Raw genomic sequence first — 8,456 nt, forward strand, 5'->3', positions numbered from 1 at the left:
ACGGCAGAGAGCCGTGACAGGATCGAGAGGTGAGCGAACGCCAGTATGTGTTCGCTCACCTCCCGATCTACTGAGCCGACCTGTGACAGTCTCATTGTCACAGGTCGGCTAGAACTATGAGGTGAGTGAAAAGCACTCACCTCATAGTTCTCATTTAAGGAAATAAGCTATTTATTTTTTGCACTGCTGACTGACATGCTTGATAATTCCCTTACATCTAAATATGATGTCAAAACACTGCTGAGAACATGCTAAAATTAAATAAATAAAGTTGTATATGGCACTCTTTCTCTGTGGTGACTATTGATTTGTAAACTTTTCATTGTGTTTTTCTTTTACCTGTAATATTGTTTTTTGTCATGTTAACTATTTGCTGAATTTACTGTGTCTGAAGGAACACAGGAAACACATGCTTTTATTCTTTGCATGCTTTCATTGATTAGAATGGGGTATAAAAGTGCTGGATAATGTGGGCAGTTTCATTTGTCATACTTCCTATTCTGCTTCACTGCAACTTTTCTATTTATGTCATATTTTAGATCTATATAACTGTTCTTCTGGACTGATGAGTTTCTTTTAGTTTTCCTTTTTTTTTCCCAAAAGGTTTCCTTTTTGTACCTTTTTATGTACGTATTTAACACCTTTCCTATACTTTTTTATAGTCGGATGTATTTTGAAGTCTTTGCCTTGGGTAGAAATTAACTGTGTCCCACCTCTAGTATTTTTTGGTAGATTGAAAGCTGCTGGGTATTAAGATCTGTTGTGAAGTGGACATGAGCTCCATTTAGAGTTGCCAGCAATATATGCAAAGGTGTGATGAGTTATGGCATTTCTCTTTGAAATGAAGCAAGAGAGATATGTACATTCCAGCAGCCTTAGGGTCTTCAGTGACCTGGTGAACTAATGAAGAAATTCACCAGACCGAATTCTCTGTAACTATAATGCACTGCCTGGCCCTTAAACTTAGGTCAGCTGGGTTAGAAGGGCCAATCAGGGGGGCTTTTGGATGAGCCAGCTCTTCACGATAAAAGGATGAGGTCACACCAGCCATATTGACAATGTCTTTTAGCTGTGATGGGGAAAGCATAGGGAGTGCTGCTGATAAAGTGCATAATTAGATTAGTGTAGGGCGTGTAGGCACTGGCAGGTCTGCTAAAGTTAATGGAAACCCTTACTGAATTCCCTGAAGGTAGCAAAAGGCAGTTTATATTGTTACAGCTTAATTCTGCTGCTGTCCTGCAGCCTCATTACAGTCTGTACCTGTCTACATGCACTACAGGGATAACAGACTGCCTGTGTTTTTTCACAGGGCATATTACCTATTCATTGCGGGCTGCAATTGTTTTTTCACATGCAATTTTTTTAAAAAGAAGACCTTCCATGAAAATAGAAGGCCACCATATTAAAATTCCTACCCCCCAACCTCACAGTCAAATTGACTGCAAAGGCAATTTAAAAATAAAGCTGTTGTAAAAAAAAAAAAGCTTACTTCGGCCCTGGCTTCTGGGAAGTGCAGGTGACATCACCATGCTGCCTTCTGGGATAGCTGGACACTTGAAATCCCAGAGAAATGCACTCCAACTCATTGAAGGGGCGTATTCTTGTGTTCATCTCATTCATTGAATATGCTTTAAATCTAAGAGAATTGGGTTCTGTGAGGAGGGAAGGATTTTTACCTTTTTTCATTATTTGTTACATCCTGATGCTGCTGATGTCCTGCAACCTCTTTACAGCTTGTCCCTGTCCATGTGCACTAGTGATAATAGGTGGCTTGTGTTTTTTACACAGGGCTTATTACCTACTTTTTGCTTCCGGCAAATTTGTTTCACATGCCTTTTTTTTTTTTTTACTTTCTGGGCATCAGCATAAAAGCTTATAGTTATTTTAGGGAGAGCATGTGGCTGACAGGGGTTTTAACCTTCCTTTTTGGAGTAAGTTCTACTTTAAGTTCTTTAAATTGCAGTGCTGTGGCTACATTTTCTTTTGTGCTCGGTCTGTAGCCCCGATCTGTACCCTCAAAAATCCTTTTAATAACCTATTATCTGTCTAAAACAACTGAATGATAGCTAGCTCTTCAATTGTCAACACCTAAGCTACTTTTTTGCTATTAACTGTGGTATTTTCCCTTTTTTGCAGCACCTGCATCCTGTAAAAACTGTGCACCCAAAACACTGCACCCCTGCGCCACTGCAATCCCCTGCCATACAGTCAAAAAGTGTTTGGTCTTTTCTTAGTTACATATATAAAATAAATGTATTGTTTTTATGAGTACCATCTGCAGTGTTTGTTTTGGTAGTACTCTGTGATCCAGGTCTGATTCTGTTCATGAAATGTCAGCTTCTCATTCACAAATCCCCCGTTTCTTTAAAGGCCCTCTTTGACATGACACGTGCAGCAGGGCAGGCTAGTACCGCAAGCACATATTGGGCCACATCCACCCAGTGGTACATCCTTGACCCCAGCAGTTTATTTGAATGAATGCTTGTAAGTGCTTTAGTTACAGCCTGCCTATGTTTGCTTGACTAGGGCAGGAACTGCCTTATAAAGGGAAAAAAAGAAAAAGTAACAAAAATGTAAATAATGTTTAATACAAAAATATACACAAAATAGTGATGGGAAAATGTAGGCCCAGGCCATGACCTATAGAAAGGGGGCTGTAGCATTTTCACCAGCTTGTATGGAAGGATTTTAAATTACAAGCTGGCAAACAGTTACTCAATATCTGGGGGTTTGGGAACATTTTCTTTTTCTTCTACCTTGAGCAACCTTGAGCAAATCTGGCATGGTGCACAGGAGACAGTGAGGTGGGTGTTGGTGAGTGCTGCTTTGAGTTTCAAGGCTTCAATCTGAGGAAGAGTGGGCAGTCTATGGCCATAGGATTGTATGGTGAATTTTTGCTGCTGCCAGCAAAGACAGAATGTGGATTTACAATCAGTCTATGAATATAATAATCTAAATGTTCACCTGGGCAGAAGCACCCCTGAAAATGCTGAAATTTACTGCAAGCCAGTGGTATTTCCCATAACACACGATCTTCAGTTTAACATGCACCCTGAGCATGTATTACCTACTTTAATATTTTTTTAAATGGCAGGGATGCTGGGAAAGTCAATCTATGATGGGTAACCATGTATGCCCAATAAACCATACTCCATATCATGAAGTATTTCCCATAAATGGAAAAACCTTTTACAGGGGGAATACCCCTGCCAAGCCTACTTGAGCCTGTAGCTACTGTTTAAACATCCATAAGAGATACTCTAAAATAGACCTCTTGTATAGATTGACCAATTCCACCTCGACTTCTTGGATAAGGCTGACATATAGCAAATGAAGATGTTTGACTATGCTCCTGTAATATTACAAGTTTCTCTACCTGACTCAGTCTGTAAGTAACTATAATATTTTGCAATTTTACAGTGAGTGCCCCTGTTAAGGCCACTATATTTATTTAAAAAAAAACTTATTTGGAGATCAATGCCCCTGGAGAGGTGTCTAAGAGCTCAGTCTGGAAGGGACACAAGGCAGTGATAAACAGGGAGCTAATTTTCCATGGCTCTTGCCTCAAAAAAAGAGAGGCTTGCTGAAATGTCACCACTTCTTCAGCAAATATTTACGCTGCAAAACCAACATAAACCTCAGTGGCTGGATGGTGACAAGCTGGATGACCTTCATCTCAAACTGACTTATTTCTTTGATAAACGCACACGATAAAGGTTTAGTGGTAGAATGCTCACCACAGTAATTAGAAAGTGACAAGATGTTAGACATGTACAAGAATGGAACACCACATCTACCACAACTTTAGTTAGTTGTGGTAGATGTGGCATTATTACACATGTTATGGTGATTCCAAAATAAGGAATGGATTACACCCAATGTTCAAACTTTTGTCCAAACTCTTTACTCAACTTGAACATGAAGATCCTTTCTAAGATCCTGGTGAACTGGCTCAAAGTGTTCCAGACCTAATCCACCTTAACTATACCGGATATATACCAGGTGGGGAAGCTAGAGAGAACTCTCTCAGAGCGGTAGAGCTGTACAGATCATTTACTCTTCAGCATTTACCTCCTTTAGTCCACAGATGCCGAGAAGGCTTTTGATAGGGTGGATTGAATGTTTATGAAAGAAACTCTTAGAGCACTGGGTTTAGGCCCTAAGGCGTTGAGCTGGTTGTTGATGCTCTACAAAGACCCCACAGCCAAAGAGTAAAAGATAATAGTGATCTTTCTAATCTCTTCTAAACCAAAAATGGCACTAGGCAGAGATATCCGCAATCTGCTAGGCTGTTTGCCCTAGTAATAGAATCTCTACTCAATAAAATCAAACAATCAGAATACCCAGGAGGTATGCATAAGCTACGCAGAAGATAAGCTCTTTGCCTATATAGATGATATCTTGCTCTACATTACTTAAATGTCACCTACCTACCCAGCCTTTTGTTAGAATTACACGATTTCCATGCTCTTTTGAACTTTAAAATTAACACATATAAATCAAAGATACTATTCGTATAATACTTACAATATTCTTACAATACAAAAGAACTACACTCGATCATTAACCTCTTGCCGTCCGCCCGTAGTAGAAAAACGGACGGACGGCACTGCTGCATCTGACGGCAATATCAAAAAAGACCTTGAAAACAGGAACAATGTATCATTCATTTGGCTGGTTAGAATTAATATCAATAAAATCCATGTGTTAGAATTCTGTTCCAGATGCAGATAATACCCAAAAGCTTTTTTCCACCAAATTAGACGCACCATTGTCTCTGATATTTTGCATGGAAAACAACTCTGATTATCCTACAAAATCCTGACTAGACCTAAAGATGAAGGGATCTAGGCCCCCTGGCATAATGTCTCAGTATAAAGCGATTGCCCTGATAAGGATATTTAACTGGAACATAAACGATGGATCTCCATGGAAAAGTCCATGGCAGGGTGCAACCTGGAACATGCACTTTGGATAATGAAACATGCTAGAGGCCTTTGTGATGGGAGCTCCACTTTGGCTCTTCACAAATAAAAAATATGGGACAGGCTAAATGCTAAGGGTGCACCCTCTAAATTTCCCCTTGACCCCATTAGGAAGATTTGCCTGGTTCCCTCTTAGCAAGTGGTAGACAGTTACTTTCTTTAGAACACCTTTGGGACCAGTTCTGGAGGTTTCCACTAGATGTATGGAGATACACATAACTAAGCAAGTTTATCTCCAATGTGCATAATATCAGACCTAGCGACTCCCTGACTCCGTTTGAATTCCTCATTACTGGGGAACCAATCCACAAAGGTCCCTTTCACATAAACTGGTCCTCCATGGGCAACTGAAATAAGGCCTATAGTTTTTTAACGAATGGGGGTCAGAACTGGGCAATACCCCCACAGATTCCAAAGAGCCTTAATTATCTGCCTTATACTTGTCTCCTTCCTTGTCCCCTAAATACAAGAATCTTGTTATATTTGCTTACTAGATGGCACAGGGTCCCGACCAAACTAGCTCAGGTTTCTTCCTCTATCCCTGATACTTGTTGGAGGGGCTGTGCTCAACGTGGCACATTCCTCCACATATGGTGGAAATGTCCTAAAATGTAACCCTTCTGGTCCTCAAGCAGCAACTCATAGGGAATATCGCTAATGACCACATAGTAGATGACCCCTTGCCTATCCTTTTTGCCTATCTTATTTCCCTCTTCATAAAATGATATAACATAGTATTACTTCTAGGGATGCACTGATACTGGTTTTTCTCCCGGCTTCCTGATACTTATCCGATACGGGAACTTCCGGTTATCAGGAACCCGGGAGTCTGGTCATTACTTGCAGCCCGGCTTCCTAATTGCCTAACTGGCTCAATTTTCCCCTACAGCACTGCCGGAGAGAGGAAATCTTCCCCTGACTGGAAGTTCCATTATCGGGGAAGGTATCGGAGCATTTGGGCAGGTACGAGTAGATGCCGGATACAGATACTAGTATCTGTATAGGTGCATCCCTATTAATTACTACCCACCTAAAAGAGTAGTAAAGCTAAACCTTTTTTGGGGGCTTTACTTCTCTTTTTACTACTAATGTACTCCTGTGCCCCCCAAAGGTGTTGGCAAACCAACATTTCCTGTTAATATAAACAAAAAGTGCTGCGAAAAACCACAACATGTTTTGGCACCAAAGCGCCTTTATTAGGGGTAAGTGCTCATTGAGAAGTGCTATTAGTGTGTTCGGTGCTTAAATCATAGTAATCAACTAACAAAAAAAGGGGCAAGAACATCTCACTATGTAAACCACTCCAGTAGAGATACAGTTGTAGATGATCTGATCTCACTTTCCTCAACAATTTTTGGGTTAATTCCTTTATCATTAATATATTATGCACATGCTTTGTAATAGCCAAAGGTTGATGCCAAATGAGCTGCTAAAGAGCTCTAACCATTCTCACACACTAGACAAAAGAGTATCCAATTTCAAGCCTTCACAGTCCTGATACATGTTCTCGCTTAGTAAGCGTGTACATATACCCTAAAAAAGGGGGTATTTGTATGAACCCCCAAAGTTTATTGATTATTTCTATACTGTCCCTTCAACCCTATATCGAATAAAGATGTATCTGGGCTATTAAATGGAGTGTGGTACTTTAATTCATCGTATATCTGAAGGCATTCTGTACAAAAATGGTGTACAGTTCACCCCAAGTTAGCCATGTTGTAAGGGAGCGACTTTTAAACTTTATTTAGAAAATCAAAGCCGTTTCACATTAAAATATAAAGGTCATTTTTAAGAACATTAAATTACAAAATTGCTTGCATAGCAATAATACATACCAATTTTTGTATAAGTGGAACTTTCCATTGAGTGTCTACTATTATTAGAGTTATCTGGGAAACATAAAATATATTTATAAACTACCTTCCAAAAAGTCAGCGAGCTGCCATAAAAACACATGGACTGTTTTTTCCTCATTGTTACTAGCTGGAAGTAGCAGATTAAATGTGACAGAGGGAAAAAGAAGCTCTAATGACAGATTAAAATCCCCACATTTCAGCCATGACAGGTGCCAGTTTAAAATGATGATTGGGGTTTCAGAGATGAAAGTGATTGCACCACCATTGCAAGACACTGCTTCATTACCTTCCCAGCAGGTGGTCGGAGCAGCAGAAAATACCATTTTTTTTTCTTCACCTCGTTAGTAATTTTCTGAGGATAATGAGAGAATGTTGCAGACATCCGCTCTGTATATTTGAAAACGTCTTCTAGCTGACAGCAGCAGATGAACCTCTTGATCACACCTGAAGAAAATGTTGTGTTTCCCACTGTATTACAATGTTTCTGTAACGCTGATTAAAGGGGGCCTGGAGACCCAAGTCCTGTACATAATGCATCATTAGTGAGCGATAACAACACTCGGACAGAGAGAAAACTGCTAACAAGGGCATCATTCATAACTTAAAACTGCCTAATAGCTTGAAAGCTAAGCTGCATTTATACCTGCTGTCTATTTACACTTGAAACCCACACAAAAAATAGGCTACAACAGTGGAACAGACCATGGGGGTTATGTTTTATTAAGGTTTCCAATATTATGTATTGTTTTTAGAGTACATTTGGTCTGCACACTTGGGAGCCAAGCTTCCCCCCTTGTTTTAAAATTACAATAAATTTCAGTTTGCATCTTGCTTTTTGCACAGCATACTCAATGGGAAGAGCAGAAAATGTCCAGTTTTCAAGAAATCCTTCCAACAATTCCTCTATGAACATGGGGAAAATTGTGGAACTGAGTTGGACTGATCTCATTGGGTAAATTGGGCATGTGCATTCTTAATATTAAACTCCCTTCTAAACAAATAGTTTGCCAATGTGAGGAAAAAGCACAACCCTTTCATACTTATTATTCTCAACACAAAATACTGTGGCACTCCCACATCCCATACGGCTGACAGCCAGGACATGGTCTCCTATATATTAATCTTCCTTCTTTAGAGGCTGCAGCTATTGAAATAGATTTACTACTCAAGAAACTGTTCAGGGCTCTTTCCTGTCACAAGGTAGAGCCCTGACCTTGACAGTTTTACAAATGTTTTTGTTTTTTTACAAAAGCTTTGCTATTGCCCCAACCCCTATTGTATAAATCCCATTGCATGGCATCAACTCTTAATGCCCATTTACAGTTCAATCCAATGAGGCCCATATCACTGCTATTCCTAAACCTGCTAAGGACCCAACCCAATGTGCCAGTTATATATATTTCATATTATCTGCCCCAAAATCGTAATGAGTAGACTCACTTTCTATATCCCTTGTCTTAAGCTGGCCATAAATTAATTCAGATGATTTACAGGAATTGGCTGAAATTCTAACACTGGGTGCCTCTGCCACCTCGCCAAAAGCCAATTGTTCAATCTGCTAGATCTGTTAAGATTTCTTTCATTCAGTTTGCAGACCAAACAAAAGAAATCTTTT

This window comes from Nanorana parkeri, unplaced genomic scaffold (assembly GCF_000935625.1).
Source record: "Nanorana parkeri isolate BGI_ZX_2015 unplaced genomic scaffold, ASM93562v1 scaffold139, whole genome shotgun sequence".
Classification (NCBI taxonomy): Eukaryota; Metazoa; Chordata; class Amphibia; order Anura; family Dicroglossidae; genus Nanorana; species Nanorana parkeri.